We start from the raw sequence: 17,958 nt of genomic DNA, 5'->3' as shown, positions 1-17,958 counted from the left end.
GGCAGTAAGCAAAGTCCCGTGATTACTCCCATGACAGTTGTTTAAAAGGGCTTGTAATAATGACCAAAATACTTAAGATCACTTCCTTGTCCAAGCCAAAAATCTTGCCTGAAGTCTACTTCTTTTGTTGCACCCTAAGATTAAAATTCCTACCTTACCCTACTTCCCTATTATAGCCTAAAGTTAGATTCTTGCCGAAACTTACTATGCCCTAATGTCAGATTTCTGCCTGAGCTTACTTCCTTGTCATAGCCAAGGTCATATTCCTGTCTGAAGCCCATTTTCTTGTCCTTGGCCAGTGTCAGACTCCTGCCAAGTGGCACCCCAAAAAGGCTCTTCACAGCTCCCCTCTTTAAATTTAATAAATAAGGCTGAGCCTGTCTTAGGTTGTCCTGACAAGAATGACTTCTGTACCCATCTTCAAGACATGTGCAGCTTGTTTGTATTATATGAACAAACATGGCCTTTTAGTGTTCGCTATAAACAAACATGGCCTGTTGGCACATGCCTTTGTCTTAGGTTGGCAAGGCCCTTGTGCAGAATCTTACCCTCCCTTGGCTTGCCAGCCTGTTAAATTAATAACTCTGTTTGGGGATTCATTCTTAGTTTCAAGCCATGTACTTGGACCACTAACATGTTGATGTTGTAAAAGGCAAGCTTTAACACTATGGGCAGGAATAAAAGTATTCCTAGCACAAGAAGGGCTAGCATGATCAAGCCATATATGTCATTCTTGAAGCTTGACCAAGATGGAAATACTGACCTCAGGCCATGAATAATTCTACCAGCAATATCTGTAACATCAAAGCTCAGCAGAGCAGCATTCCTTAAATTCATAATCTCACTATTCAAAGTTAAAATATCCAGAGAGGTGTTGGACTTATATGCCAAACACCCTACAAGTGTCTTTGAACCTTCTGCCAATTATAGTGACTATTACTGTAAATTTTAGAAGGAACACAAATCCATTTAGCACGACAATCAGGATGGCTTCCTACTCTTAAGCACTGAACCTCCTATCTAATAATTTGAATAGCATCATAAAGAACATCAATCCATTGTTTCCAATGCCTGTCTAAATCCTCTTGAATACTCAGGACATTAGTAACATTTTTTGCTAAATGATTAACAAAAGTAGCTATCTAAACGTCTTGTGTCAAAGCAATTGCAGCAGTGGTACTAGCTACTAGCTTAATTAAAGCTGCTATACCAGCAATAATGAAGCCCACTATCCTCTTGTTTCTGCTTAGAGCCCGACTCACTTCTTCCAGTACCTGCAAGCTTTTTTCAGGATACCAAGGCCCTGTAATATTCACAGGCAATAAAACAAAAACTGGTTGATAGACCACCATAACAGACATGCCAGGTTTCAACACACTAACACAATTAGAAAGTGCATAATCAATACAACTTACATTAAATACTGTGGAAGAAACAAAGTAATTTCAACATGACCAATTAATAAACGATCAGGAGCTAAGCACTAATATTTCTTTGAAAACTAGATCCTGTCCCAATCTATTGCTAACATAGCATCATAGAGAACTGCAGCTAACTTTCAAGTATGTCTCTAAAAACGTCCAGAACCAGCCTTCCAAATGAAGACTGTTATTTCCAGTATTGGATTGATTTATAGAGCAGTCCATGATTGAGTCAGAATAACTGGTCACATAAAAGGGAAGAGAAGAGTCATCATACCTTCTCTTTTTTATTAAGTTTTTAAAGTCGGTTTCCAGTCTCCATGTTTTCTGTCCCACAAAGTCTAAAAGCTTGAAGCAAGGAAGCTTGTCCAATCTGGGATATAGGCAAGCAAAGGTGGGTCAGGAACATATGTCCAAAACAACTTTCCTGTCTCCATTGTCAGGGCACTGAGCAAGCTCACAGGTCTGCTTCATTCTTTGTCCCAGCATCTGCATGTCTCACCAATCACTCTGGCAGCTAGCAGCATCCTGAGGAAAAAACACAAACACATTCTCTTCCCCATATTAAATGTCTGATCATGACCATGCCATGTGCCAGTATGTGGATCCTTCAATTTCACGTAGGCATAAGTATGTCTGATTGTAGGGGGGCATAGACACTCAGAGAGTTCCTTGCCACTTAAATTTAAAAATTTTTAAAATAAAAAGAACATGATTTAAATAAATTTAAATCATGGGGATATAACTCCCCCTTTTTTATTTTATGAAGATAGTTCCACAATACCTGTTTCTCAATACTTTGTGCTTGAGTATCATAAGGAATTCCAGTAATATGGATAATGTTAAATTGTTGACAGAAAGTCTCAAATGCTTGACTGTGAAAGCATCATCTGTTTTAATCTGATTTGGAACAACCAGCGTAGAAAAACAATATAGGCAATGACTAATTACACTTTTAGTTGCTTCTCTTGTTAAAGCAATTGCAACTTGATAATCTGTCAAGTCACATGTATATACTTTAATTTTTCAAAATCAAAAATATGAGTAACATAATTGATTAGGGAGAAGTCCTCAAGGATTAACACCATTATGTGGTACAGGTAGAAACCGAGGACACTGAGAACAAGTCTTTACAATCTTGACTTGTACATTTTCTAGAAATACCAAATTGTTTTCTCAAGCTATTACTATTTTGATGATGTAAAAAATGAGATTGTTTGGCGAATTGTTCCTATGTAAGGCCTATAACCATCCTGGTATACAAATCTGCTGTGGCATTGCCCTCACTAACGGGTCCAGGCAATCCAGTATGAGCTTAAATGACCTACAAAATAAGGAACTGTACATTCTCTTAAATTGAGTTGTATTTGCATAAATAATTGAAAAATTTGAGAATTAGCAGTATCTAGAAGAGGAACAGTTTCAAGCAGTTGCAAACCATGATATATATTGGCCCTCAGCATACAAAATAAAAGCTTGATTTTTCAGCATTTCAAAAACAGCAGCTACAGCACATAGTTCAATTATTTGTGCTGAAGCAGGGAGAAACTCGATGAACATGTGATCCAATCACATATGTTTCCTTCCCATTAGGTGAGCCATCTGTGAATACAGTAAGTGCGTTCTCTATGGGCTGCAAGCGTAAATGTACAGGGAATACAAAAGCATGCATAGAGGCAAATTTAGCAACTTGTTTTATGGATAATGATTATCAATTTTGCCTAAAGAATTTGCACATGCAATAGGTCAAATATAAGTATTTTGCAATAGCCAATTTAATTGCTGTTTGGAATAAGGAATAAATATTTCTTCAGGTTCTTTTCCAAAATATTTCCATGATTGTATCCTACAATTCTGTATTAAGACAGCAACGTCTTCATAATAAGGTGTTAAAACTTTCTTTGGAGATGAAGAAGATGAATCCACATTAACAGTCCCTTTGGCCAAAGGACTGCTGTGGGCACATGAGTTGTAGCAATAATACAAGCAGTCAGCAATAGATCATAGTCTATAGGATGTATCTGTTGTTGGCTAATAGCTTCCTCTACTTTCTGCAAAGCTATTCGTCCCTCATCTGTTAATTGTCGAGGGGAATTGGGATTTGCACCCCCCGTGAGGGTATCAAACAGAGGTTTAAGGTCTCCTGTAGTAAGCTGAAGATAAGGTCTTAGCCAATTAATATCTCCTAACAACCTTTGAAAATCATTTAGAGTAAGTGAATTATCTTTTCTTACTTGAATTTCCTGTGCTGCAATTTGCTTAGGATATAACTTATGTTCCAAATATTGAAAAAAGAATTTGCCTTTGAATCTTTTCTGGAGCAACAACTACTCCAAAATTTTAAAGTTTATTGTATAAGAGGAAAGCCTTGTAGTAAAAGTCCATCAGAAGGATCAGCTAATAAAATATCCATATAATCAATAATATACACTGGAAGGTTCAAAGTCCTAACTTCTTGTATTGAAGCAGCCACATTTTTTTTTTTTTTTTACATAATGTAGGGCTATTAACCATTCCTTGAGGCAAAACTTTCCAATGATATTGCTTCATTGGTTCTTTAAAATTACAAGCAAGCTCACTGAAAGCAAACCCTTTACAATCATCAGGATGCAAAGGAATACAGAACAATCCTCCCAGTCCATAATAATTCTACATGGAATAGGCAGGCCCGATTGTAATCCCTCTACAAGTTCCATAGCCTCATTAACCTTTCACAAACCCTGCAACAATCTCCACCTGCCAGATTTTTCCTTAATTACAAATATGTGTGAGTCAGAATCCTGAGCCTGTGCTCAAATTTTAAGTTTCTTTTGTAACACCAGAGCACAAACACAATTTTGGGGAACAAAGCCTAAGTTTAACAGTGTAAACAATCCATTCTCTTTAAAATCAACACCAAAAGCATTACTTTCATGTTACAAAGTTTTTAAGTGTCTCCCTACTTTTGAACTGCAGTTAGCGAGCCTGGGTCATTCTGAGATGGCGGCCCAGAGCACACAAAAACTTTGGAAACCAAAACTCGACCTCCAACAATCCAGTCTCTCTCAAAAAAAGCACCAAGTGAATCAACTCCATGCTACGAAGTTCGGCTGCCCGCTCCTGCACATGAACACAAGATTGTGCAGCCTCTAATGCCAAAAAGGGACACTGCCCTAAATCCTATCTTTTATACGTGTGGTTTCTAGGATAAGAATTACATAGAACGGTACCCAATTTAGAAGTATCTTTAGAGACGTGTTTCCCTGGGTTGGCTCATGCCACGTGGTATAGTTCTGAATTACTCCAACCTGGAGTTACCAGTGTTAAGCCAACTTTCTGTTACCAATGTTACAAATTTTTAATCATACCCAATAACTTATAAGCCTATAATCTATAACCAAGACATGTAGAACATATGTATACTTTTAAAACCAGTCAGAATTAAAGATGAAATGGCTGCATATATTTACTTACTTAAACCAGACAAAATTCTTGCTTTTCCTAGTCGTAATTTCAAGAGAGGAGCTCCTTGCTACCTGCTGATCCCAATAACCACACTCACGGAGATGATTCCAGGAGAAAGAGCCAACCGTTCCCTGACCATAGAACTTGAGAAGCTGCTGGTCCCTTTAAGAGCGGTTTTTCCGAGAAGCTCCCGGCAGGGCTTCTCCAGCTGTGCTAGACTCCTAACTACAGGTGTAGGGCTTCAAAGGCCAATTGATACTGTTTATTTTTTTTAATTTATTTTTTCTCTTTCTCTTTTTTTGAAATGAATTAAAACTAAATCAAGGGCTGAACAACCAGCAGATAGAGTTTTAACCATTTCCTTGTCCTTGACCAATGTCAGACTCCGGCCAAGTGGCCCCAAAAGGCTCTCCACAGGCCTTGCTTATAGTTTCAGAAGCATGGTGGCACGCAGGCAGACACTGGAACAGTAGTTGAGAACTTCATCCTAACGTGCAGGTAGAGAAAGAGGGAGCCACTGAATGAGAGAGGGCCCTTGACACCTCAAAGCTTGCCTCCCACTGGCACACTTCCTCCCACGAGGCCATACTTGCCGCAGACCTTTTGGGTCCCTGTGTCTGCGTGGAACGGGGTCTCTCGACGCGGGTGGGCAAAGCGTGGATGAATGACAGACAGACACACACGCAGGAGAGTTTGTGTGGAATCTGAATGTAATTTTACAACTCAAGCATCAGACTTTTTATGCAGAGGACAATAAGGAAGTTGGGTGACATATTCGAAAGGTACAATTGAGGTAACTGGAATCTTACATAAAACAGAGGAATGCAAACACAAAAGGTCTAACAGGAACCACCCAGGATAGAATACATTGATAACAGCTGGGATCAACAAGGGCTCCACCTAAAATTCACTAATCTTAGAAGCCAGGGTCAAGGGCTTCGTGTCCTTGCCACAGTTCCTATTTTAGTCTCTTGTATAGTCCACCTTCCCCTTAGGCCATTGTAAATACATGTGTATGGGTGTAACTCTGCTATAGTATCTATTCTGGTTTCTCCTTTGGTCTGAAACTTCCTTCTTCCTAAGTGATGGTAAATTCCTGTGTAAGAAAGTGACTTAGCTTTTACAATCTTGCTGAATTCTAAACCCTTGATCTTGGTCAAGGATGCCCTTGGACTGTTGGAACACTGGCGGAAGGCTTTAGCCATGTCAGAGCATGTCAGGAAAATACTGAAAGAGAGCATGTGGATCCATACTCTAGACTAGCGTGGTACTGGAACTCGGGAATGAAAAATTAATGTATGGGTAGAGAACACTAGCCTCCAGGAGGAGAGCTTCCTTGAAACTCTTTTGCCTCATGAGTGACTTTTAAGCCTTTCGGCTTGTCCAGTTGACTCGACCAGAGAGCGTAGCACATACTGAGTGCAAGAAAGCCATGCTTGCCCAATCCTTAGCGGTATTGCTATTCCCTGGTGACCAAGCATTCAAATGTACGAGCCTGTGGGGAACACTCTCATTCGAACCACAGCGCCTGGAACCGTGTTATTTGAGGGTGGAGCTGTGTTTCTAGAGGAAGAACACGGATTAGCTAAGTAGTGAGCAGATTTGAAATGGACGGCATGCGTGCACAGCATCGTTCCCCCCCCCCCCCCCCCCGCTCCCGTGTGCCTGGAGCATTTTGATGATAGTGGAAGTAAAATGCAGATGCAAAGTACAAGAAATTATTCCTGGGGTGTTACTGCTGTGTGCAGACGCCATGACCAAGGCAACTCTTTTTTTTTTTAAATTTGTTACGTATTTTCCTCAATTACATTTCCAATGCTATCCCAAAAGTCCCCCATACCCCCCCCCCCCCACTTCCCTACCCACCCATTCCCATTTTTTTTTTTTGGCCCTGGCGTTCCCCTGCACTGGGGCATATAAAGTTTGTGTGTCCAATGGGCCTCTCTTTCCAGTGATGGCTGACTAGGCCATCTTTTGATACATATGTAGCTAGAGTCAAGAGCTCCGGGGTACTGGTTAGTTCATAATGTTGTTCCACCTATAGGGTTGCAGATCCCTTTAGCTCCTTGGGTACTTTCTCTAGCTCCTTCATTGGGAGCCCTGTGATCCATCCAATAGCTGACTGTGAGCATCTACTTCTGTGTTTGCTAGGCCCCGGCATAGTCTCACAAGAGACAGCTATATCTGGGTGACCAAGGCAACTCTTAGAAGGACAACACTTAATTGGGGCTGGCTTACAGGTTCAGAGGTTCAGTCCAGTATCATCAAGGCAGGAGCTTGGCAGTGTCCAGGCAGGCACGGTGCAGGAGGAACGGAGAGTTCTACATCCCCATTTGAAGGTCACTAGGTGAAGACTGGCTAAAGGGGAGCTAGAAGGAGGGTCCGAAAGCCTACACCTATAGTGACACACTCCCACAACAAGGCCACACCTACTCCAACAAGGCCACACCCACTCCAACGAGGCCACACCTTTTCCAACAAGGCCACACCTCCTAATAGTGCTGCTCCCAGGACCAAGCATATTCAAACCACTACACCTGCCAAAGTTCAATTAGGACTACCTCTGACTCTACACATACCACTACACGCTTGCCTTCTAAATGTCCTTCACCAGAGAACAGACAGGATTCAACAAGCTCGGTCTTTGGGAATCGATGTCTTCTGTTGCTGGCCCTGTCATGCTCTACCATTCCTGATTAGGTGATGGACTGCTGAAGGAGATTCCCCGGCACCCCTGCAGGTTCATGAGCATCAGCTCTTTCAGAACTCTGCCCACTGCTGTTTACAGGGCCCCATTAGGTCTAGAGATTCGAGAGTTTACCATGTCTTGATGACTTAAATCAAAGCGGCTTGAGACTTGGAGGTGGTGGTGGGATCGCTCGGTATCTGAAGTGTTTGACACAAGGATGAAGTTCCGAACCAAAGGTCGGCATGATGGTGTGCACCTGTAATTTCAGTACTGGGGAGGTTGAATCAGGATTCCTGAAGCTTGTTGGCTAGCCAATCTAGCTGAAATGGTGAGGTCTGGGTTCTGTGTGAGACTTTGCCTCAAAAAGTAAGGTGGAGAATGGTAGAGGAAGATGCCCAACCTTAAACTCTAGCATGCAAGCACACACATGCACTGGAGTCACACATCCATACAGCACACAGAAATGGAGGTAAAGCGGTTTGCAAATGCTTACTTAACTTGATCTTTGCAGAGAAAATAAATTTCATTCGAATCTCTAAACCACAAAGACCCATTTGGAACTGGATATATATATATATGGCTCCCGGTAATAAAATTTGAGGTATATGCAAGCCAGTTTTGTGGTTTATTTATTTATTTTTCCCATTCACACCAGTATGTCTGGCAGAAACTTTAGGTGAGTGGAGACACACCTGAGACACACCTGAAACACAGCAGGGATGAAAACCTGTTTAAAAGGGTCACTTATTTCCAATGACAGCCCTTCATCAGACACAATCCGAAGGCCTCAGAGAGATAGCAAACTTATCTACTGCCTTGTCTAAATATAATTACAGGCATGGCGGGATGCAAGCATCCTTTCTGCTGTGTTCTACTCAAAACCAGCATCGTTTCTGCCACATGGATGAACACCTACCTGCCTGAAAACTAAGAAAGACAGCACAGAAGATGGGAAATCGAACAGGATCACGCCTGTCAGTGCACAACAAACCATTAGAGAATTCAGTGCACAGCAAACTATTAGAGAATTCAGTGCACAGCAAACTATTAGAGAATTCCGGCAAGATTGGTATCTGGTGGAAAATTAACGTTAATATATTCTTCCTATTCATCACAAATTCACTCTTAAGTGGGAGAAATGGCAGCTCATGGTGGCAATCAAATTACATAACAAAAGGATAAGAAAACTCCCTGAGTACTTTTCCTAATTTCCGCTATGAGCTGAGTTGCGTGTCCTGGAAACATTCCACTATCCCAAGGCCAGGTTAGTTGGCAACAAGACACAAGGGGCCTAAGATGTGATTGTGTGTTACAAACATAAACTTCATCATTTCTCTCTCAGGAGGAGAGGCTGTTGGCAGGCAACCCTCATAGATTCAGTCGCAGCAGGGCTATCTTCTCAAGCGGCAAACGGCATTACCTAAGTTAATGATGAAAGGGTTAATTACTTCAGAAAGAACAATATTCAAGTCTTTGCAGACAATGAAATTAATATTGAAAGACTTACTTGTCAATGGTAAAGAAACAGGAAAAAACGAGGGAAAAATAACTGTGTTAGATGTCTACCAGCAGTAGAGAGAATTCTTCCTTAAAGTGACTCTTCTCAGACCTTCTGCACCAACCACAGCCTCTTCTGTAATATACTGTATTACTGTGGAACATGTAGTTGATTCTTAAAAGTGGTGACAAGACCACCAAGGCCAAAGATTATTGTTTTAATACTAGTATATTTCTCTGCGGTGGTTTCAGTATGGTAAGTACCCCCACAGTCTCATGTGTTGGCTGTGTAGACCCCAACATGGACAAGAGGGGAACAAGGCCACTGTATCAGGTCTTTACAACCCCAATTATATGAAGTCCTTTGTTACAAAGAAGCCAATGCCAGACTCGTCACTTCTGGCATAATACCAAGATTATGACTTATTACTGGGGTTGTCAAAGTCAACATAGCCTGATATCAGGACAATGACCAACCTAGGGGTTAATCCAGTGATAGTTGCCTAAAGTAACAAGATTATTCTGATATATATATATATACACATATATATATATACATATACATGTATATATGTATATATATATGAACAAGAATCTTGTAAAATGGTAGAAGTAGGTCCTATTCTAAGACGCAAGGGCTTGCTTACACTGAGGAGTTGGTTAGATTTCTAGTATCAGTCATGATTTCCTTCCTATTGGCTTTAAGTCCAATTAGACAGCTTTTGACTGTTTCCAAGATATGTGCCACTTGGGGTATGTCTTGCCGTACTGGCTATTGTTGTGGTTCATGGGCATCAGAGCTGGACAGACCTATTGACAGCTTACATAGCACCTGCTGGCATTATGAGAGTTATGCTGCAGGAAGCGAGCTTTCAAGTTAGATCTGGATGGAATATTCAGAGTCCTATATCTGAAGTGTTGGTGTCTTCGGCAACAGGGAAGTACCTTCAACCTCTGAGAGGCAACCGAGGGCAAGAGCAACTGCCTATATTTCTTTGGGAGTCACTTGGACTGTCCTAACCAACAACTCAAACAGAAGTTCCTCACATCCAGTCCAGGGGGGGTTGTTCGTCTATATTGGGTCTCAGAGAAATGACAGGAAAGTTACACTCTTGGTACCTCAACGATATACCAGGCTGCTGAAAGAAGACCTGGACAATGAAAAACGGCAGATAGACATGATTTCATGGAAGGAGGGGACCTGGTGGGGGGGGGGGCGTCAAATGACTATAGGCAGCTACAAAGAGGGATGACTGGTTCTTAACAGGGTGAGTTCCCTGGTTATCCAATACAAAATGATTACTGAAATCATATAAACACAAGCTATACTAAGTGGACTCAGCAGGTGTCATTCATATATCCAAGCATATATGTAACAACAACAACAACAACAACAACAACAGAAAAGAAGGCCATCAATGTGAGGTATTGGAGGAGTGAGGAGAGAGGGAATTGATGTAATTTTTATATTTAGATTAAAGCATTAAAAAAAAAATCAAGAATCCATGGACTTCCTGTAGAGCAGAGTTCAGAAAATACTAATTCAGCGGATTCTATTTCGTTGAAAAATGTCTTGACCTTTCCAGGGAAAAGGTGTTAAAGTCAGCAGGACACATTCTCTCTTTTTCATTCTGTAGTCACAGGTGCCTGGAGAGCTGTGCGCAGCATTTGTAGTAAATGAGCGGGATCCTATCGCCACCTTGTGGGAAGAAATGGAAGTGTTTTCATTCTGAGATTGGATGTAATTATGGATTCCTTTTTGTTTGCTTTTGACTCGTTCTTTTTTTGGGGGGTGCTTTGCTTTTTACGCATATTTATAAAAACTTTTGAAAATTACAAAACACAAATTTAATTTTCCAAAGGGCAAAGAAAGGATCTATCCAGAGCCGTTAAAAGCTGAGGTTTCTCCAGCCCACGTCTATTCCCAGGTGGGCTAAATTCAGTAGCTTCCGTCTCTCTACCAAAATTAGCTAGGGTAGATGGACTAGGAAGGACTCAGGCTGTTAAGGCCTCTGTGATAAGATATCATTTCCCAGATAAATATTTTAAATTCCTTTGTGTTAACTGTCAAGAGGACAGCATAGGTACCTCTAATTTTGCCGCAGCGAATTTGGGACAGGGCCGAAGAGATCATTATGAAATCGGGCTGCCTACTTTGAAAACTTTGTCTAGAGAGAACACTCCCAACCATTGGAAATACAAACAAAGGCTGATTTTAAAAACACCCACAAATTTTCATTGATCTAAACTAATGTAAACATTTTAAAGCTCTTCATTTTAAAGATTAATTTTATTCTACGTGGCTACATAAAGCTGCTTTCATGCAAATGTGTAATATTCTTTGAGTACATTCTCACTTTTTCTTTTCGTCATAAAGTATCTTTGATTCCCAAAACAGGAAAATCCAAGATTATAAGGTTTACTAACCTCTATGCAACTCTCACGGAAGGTTTTAACTTTTAAATTTCGTTTTATATTTTCAGTTCTTTGTGTGTGTCTCTGTTGGTACATGCACATAGATGCAATATCTATAGAGGCCAGAAGAGGGCGACAGATCCTCTGGAGCGGAGTCCCAGGCAGTTATGAGCAGCTGATTTTGGATCCTGTGAGCATCAGGGGCTCTCAATCACCGGCCCTTCTCTCCAGTTCCTGATTGGTTTCTGTCACTAGTTGTGGCATCGCCTCCGTAATGACAACATACTTTAAAGGCTTCCATGACAATATTTTGCTAATAGGTTGTCCTTATAATATTCTTGATCTTTTGCAGTTCCTATTTTGACCTTTTTGTCACCGTCATCTTCAGCACCCATGACATCTCCCCGTTTAGAATTAGCGTACCGAATAGTGAGTTCCATTGTAAGATTTCATACATATAAGGCGCTTTGATACTTGATAGCCCACACCCTCTCCTGTCATCTCCCTCCCTTCTACAGCTCTTCATCCATTTTCATGTACTTTATGAAAAGTTCATATTCAACATAGGAGTAAATAAATTTTGTCTTGTTTGAATCTGGTTTAATCCAGGTTCATTCATTATCTAGCAAAGGACCTGGTTTCAGCCTTCTTAATGGGTAGACACTCTCTCTCTCTCTCTCTCTCTCTCTCTCTCTCTCTCTCTCTCTGTGTGTGTGTGTGTGTGTGTGTGTGTGTGTGTGTGTGTGTGTTACATTTGATGTTTGAAATGCCCCATGGTAGTACAATGGGGTGAAGAAAACCCACAGATCAGGCAATGGCTTGCTTATATTTTTAAAATGTTCAGGTTGTAGTTTTTCGAGAAGAAACTCTTGTGTGCTGTGGGTTCTGTCCTTTTCCAGCATCACCTTTGTTTTCCACGCTTTCCCTGGCTTCTTCCCGGGGGTGGCATGCTCTGCCTGTCCCTCTGTTATTCACTCAGCCACACGTGGTGTTAGGCGGGATCCTCTGCACCCTGTACTCCTGCACTCCTGCGTGTGCTCCGGCCGAAAGCTTCCCGTGCACACAGGGTCCTAGCCTGGCCCGTGGACGCTTCATCAATTCATGCTGTGCCTTGCCAGCTCCCCCGGAGGTGCCATTTCCCGTCATTTTCTTCATTTACTCAGCCCATTTCAAGGCTTAAAAAGAGCTAAGGCTCTATAATCATTCAGTTAGTAAAAATTCCCAAACAGGCTAATTGTTGGGTTAGGTCACATCCGCTCCAGCTATGTTGTTAGTTGTCCATCTGTCTGTGTGTACAATTTGTTATAGGGACCTTCAGTGCCACCTGCTAAAGTGCAGTCTTTCTTAACGGTAGCCACATCTTTATTTTTTGACCAACTCAAGTATGCACCCCTCATTGTGAGAAAAAAAACTAATAAGTACCAGTAATATGCCTTGCTTATAATAACAACACATTTCTTTCCATTGGGATATCTCATAAACAACGAGGAATCCTGGGAGCACGGTGGTCCTGCCTTTCCAGAGATTGAAGATGACATTGTTGCCCAGAGAGCATGGCGGTCCAGGAGCATGTCCCGAGGGAAATACCCTGAGCACTTGGGGCGGGCTGCTTGATCACAGGACACAGATTCCTGAGGACACAGATGGGCATGTGGGGTACTTTTTCTCACCATTGTGGCTAAATGCCTCATATTAATCAATTTAAGGAACAAAGAATCTCTTCTGGCTTAGAGTTTGAGAGGGATGCTGTTCATTGTGGCAGGGGAGTTGTGATAGGGTGAGGGTGCGAGGGTGGAGCCAGAGGTAGCTGGTTATATCACATGTACAGTGAGGAACCAGAAGAGAGATTAGTGCTGGTGTTTAGCTGGATGCTCTTTCCCCTTTTATTCAGTCTGGAATGGCAGCCCAGGAAATGACCTGCAGAGAGAGAGAGAGAGAGAGAGAGAGAGAGAGAGAGAGAGAGAGAGAGAGAGAGAGAGAGAGAGTTTTACAGTCTGTTAAATCTTTTCTGGAAGCATCCTTACACACATTTTCCAAGATGATCCTAATGCCCTAGTTATTTCTTAATCCAATCAAAACCAGCCATCACTCTGGCCACCTGTGACATTGATGGGGTTTTAAAATTTCTCCAAATAAAACATATTCTTCCTGCTCTTAAGCTATATATAGTCTTAGGGTCAAAACAGAGACGTAAAGTGACGTGCACCCTGTGTTAGAATTCTTTTCTGTTAAGCTGGAATTTAACTCTTGAAATGAAAGAAATTTAAACTCTGAAAATAACCCGCCACTCGGCGGCAGTAGTGACCGTTCTATTAAATGCGGTCTGTCACTGTGATGTGTCCTGTGGGCTTTTGACTGATGACGTGAGAATAGAAGAAAGATTTGTTCCTTCTGGAAGGTTTTCCTCCTTTCCCTCACCATTATTACATATTCAATAAAGGGAAATCATGGTAAAAAAAAAAAACCTCACTTACAATTAAGTATGATTATATGAAATTGAACAAATAAAGTAGATCATAAAGTGCTCATGGAAGGTGGACAATTATTAAAATTGTATTCAAAGGCTTCTAATCTCACTTTCACAAGGGAACAAATTGCCAGTGTAAGGCTGAAAATGTGATTCGTGTCAGTGACATGTGTCTTCATTATGAGTCATAACTCCTGCTACTGTTTAGCAGTGAGAAACTATTACTAACTTAAGCTAATAGAAAAGGCCTCTCTCCCTTCAGAAAGGATGTGACTTTGGAACAAGAAGTCACTAACTCTTCCATGATGTGGTGACAACCCGGGGATTTGACCAGCTCAGTATCTCCTCCTTGGAAATGTTGATCGGCACATGGGTGTCACTGAGACCTTGATATTCAACACAAGTGTCAAGAGTCAGGTTTCTATTGTATCGTTCTTGAATAAGCTCGTGTCGATGAAATGGACATGGTGAGTTCTTGGAGCGGGGACTGTGATGGTTGGATGTAAAATGTCTCATGCAGGCTCCTCTGTTTAAACACTTGGTGGCTTCACTGTTAGGAGAGGTTGTGGAGATGTTGGAAGGTGGGGTCTTGCTGTAGGAATTGGATCTCCGGGGAGTGGGAGGGCCTAGAGGGCCAACCTTCAGTCTTACCTTCTGTCCTGCATCACTGATAACCGTCTTCTTTAAAATACTCACAGGGGAAAGGAATCTCAGCCTGTTCTAGCGGCTGCCTCTTGGCTTCTGAGTCAAGCTTGTGTGTAGTAGCAGGTCAGCTGCTCATCTGTGGTCATCAGAAATGTGCGTATTATCTCCCTGTCCAGATCCTCCTACTGGGGTGCTTCACCTAACCTTCGTAAGAGACGGGGTCCCTGCTCTTACTGCAACTTGATATGCCGTGGCGGTTGATATCCACGGGAGACCTACTCTTTTTTGTGAAGAGAAACAGAGGAAAAGCAGATGGGGTGGGGGTTGTGGAAAAGGGAAGTTGGTGGTAGGGACCAGGAGGAGAGGAGGGAGGGGAAAATTCAGTTAGGAAGTAAACTAACTAACTAAAAAATGAACTAACTAACTAGCTATCTAATTAGCTAAAATACTTTTCCTGACTCTCAGGAGTAAAGATATTTTTGGAAGGTCTGGTCTATCCTGGGGTACTACATCTAAAACTGAATCAGGGTAGAGAGATGACTCAGCTGTTAAGAGTACTGGCTACTCTTCCAGAGGACTTGGGTTTGATTCTCAGTACCCATATGATGGCTGTCTTAGTCAGCGTTTTTTTTTTTTTAATATTTTTATTACATATTTTCCTCAATTACATTTCCAATGCTATTCCAAAAGTCCCCCATACCCTCCCTCCCCCACTTCCCTACCCACCCATTCCCATTTTTTTGGCCCTGGCGTTCCCCTGTACTGGGGCATATAAAGTTTGAGTGTCCAATGGGCCTCTCTTTCCAGTGATGGCCCACTAGGCCATCTTTTGATACATATGCAGCTAGAGTCAAGAGCTCCGGGGTACTGGTTAGTTCATAATGTTGTTCCACCTATAGGGTTGCAGATCCCTTTAGCTCCTTGGGTACTTTCTCTAGCTCCTCCATTGGGGGCCCTGTGATCCATCCAATAGCTGACTGTGAGCATCCACTTCTGTGTTTGCTAGGCCCCGGCATAGTCTCACAAGAGACAGCTATATCTGGGTCCTTTCAGCAAAATCTTGCTAGTGTATGCAATGGTGTCAGTGTTTGGAAGCTGATTATGGGGTGGATCCCTGGATATGGCAGTCTCTAGATGGTCCATTCTTTCGTCACAGCTCCAAACTTTGTCTCTGTAACTCCTTCCATGGGTGTTTTGTTCCCAATTCTAAGGAGGGGCATAGTGTCCACACTACAGTCTTCATTCTTCTTGAGTTTCATGTGTTTAGCAAATTGTATCTTATATCTTGGGTATCCTAAGTTTTGGGCTAATATCCACTTTTAAGTGAGTACATATTGTGTGAGTTCCTTTGTGAATGTGTTACCTCACTCAGGATGATGCCCTCCAGGTCCATCCATTTGGCTAGGAATTTCATAAATTCATTCTTTTTAATAGCTGAGTAGTACTCCATTGTGTAGATGTACCACATTTTCTGTATCCATTCTTCTGTTGAGGGGCATCTGGGTTCTTTCCAGCTTCTGGCTATTATAAATAAGGCTGCTATGAACATAGTAGAGCATGTGTCCTTCTTACCGATTGGGACATCTTCTGGATATATGCCCAGGAGAGGTATTAGTCAGCGTTTCTATTCCTGCACAAACATCATGACCAAGAAGCAAGTTGGGGAGGAAAGGGTTTATTCGGCTTACACTTCCATACTGCTGTTCAACACCAAAGGAAGTCAGGACTGGAACTCAAACAGGTCAGAAAGCAGGAGCTGATGCAGAGGCCATAGAGGGATGTTCTTTACTGGCTTGCTCAGCCTGTTCTCTTATAGAACCAAGACTACCAGCCCAGAGATGGTCCCACCCACAAGGGGCCTTTCCCTCTTGATCACTAATTGAGAAAATGCCTTACAGCTGGGTCTCATGGAGGCATTTCCTCAACTGAAGCTCCTTTCTCTGTGATAACTCCAGCTGTGTCAAGTTGATACACAAAACCAGCCAGTACAATGGCTCTTAATTATGACTTCAGTTTTATGGAATTGGATGCCCTCTTCTGGCCTCGGCAGGCACGAGGCTTGCACACCATGCACAAACCTATAATAAGCAATTCTATAAAATTCTTTAAAACTTAAAAGCAAGCCGTCAACAACAACAACAACAACATCAACAACAAAAACTAAACACCTCACTGGATCAGATTCCAGCTGTGATGGATGAGGGAGCATCTTCCAGTGGCTCACACTTTATTTTTAAATAACATGTATTTGCTGGCTTATATGTGTGGGCTTATGTACCACAGTGTGTGTGCGGAGGCCAGAAGACAGCCTGTGAAAGTCGCGGTCCCAGTGACAGAGCCCAGCTCATCAGGCTTCCATCAAGCAAGCACCTTCGCTGGGTGAGCATCCTTGCCAGCTGGCCCAGTTCATGCTTTCAAGTTAGCTCAGGCTGTGGTGGTCCAGAAAAACTTTGATCTCTCTCATTCTGCCACTGATTACTGAGGCCACCATCTGGCCTCCTGTGGTGTGTCAGGGCTGATGGACCTACGGAGCCAGGCTAAGAGCAAACAGAGGTGTGGCAGCAGTGTCTTTAGTGAGAGCCAGGTAGTTCGAGGTTTAGGATTACAGCAGGTGACATAGTCCCTGCCTGTCTCCATCCTTAAGGAGATGGATGGTTGCCTAGGCAAGCTGGAGGCCAGTGGAGTCCCTCGGGAGATCCCCAAGTCGACCAATAGAATCTCAGGAAACACCAGTAGGAATGTGGAATTAGTTTCGTGCCTGAGACCTAGCGTGTCATAGGCGCACGAGCAACGGCTTTTTAAATTTTACTTATAGCATTATTAATTTCTCTTGGCTAGGATTTTAAAAGCTACAGCTATGAGTTGTTAATTGCTTTTGAGACAATTTAAAATGGCTTTCATTCCCCTCTACTCTCCTAAAGGAAAGGAACACGCCAGGGAAGCAGCATGCCGAGAGCTTGTGAAGAGCTGTGTGTACCGGGGTAGGCATAAACAGTTCCTATGTGGTCCACAGGCTGTGAGGTGACCGCATCCTCCCTTAGACTGCGAGTCTGTGAAGGCCTGATAATCTCATCTGTCTGAGACTCAAAATGTGTTTTGGGAAAATATCAGACTCCTTCTTCATGGACTTTTTCTTTCTTTTTTTACTGAGTGCTGGTTCCATAGCTAGTTTCTCCAGCATCCGTGGGGATTTGTTTTTAAACAGTTTTAATGACCTTGTAGTGAGTGTAAGAGCTTTTGTGCATAGGTGAGGTCCCCTTCCCCGCCCACTTTGAACTCTGACTGCATCTGAACTCGAATCTCCCACACTGCAACTTATAGGCTCCAAATAAAAATCTTATGAGAGTTTCCAACCCGGAATTCATTGGCACTGCTTTAAG

This window comes from Mus musculus, chromosome 1 (assembly GCF_000001635.26).
Source record: "Mus musculus strain C57BL/6J chromosome 1, GRCm38.p6 C57BL/6J".
In the NCBI taxonomy this organism is placed as follows: Eukaryota; Metazoa; Chordata; class Mammalia; order Rodentia; family Muridae; genus Mus; species Mus musculus.
Note: the sequence above shows the minus strand (reverse complement) of the source record.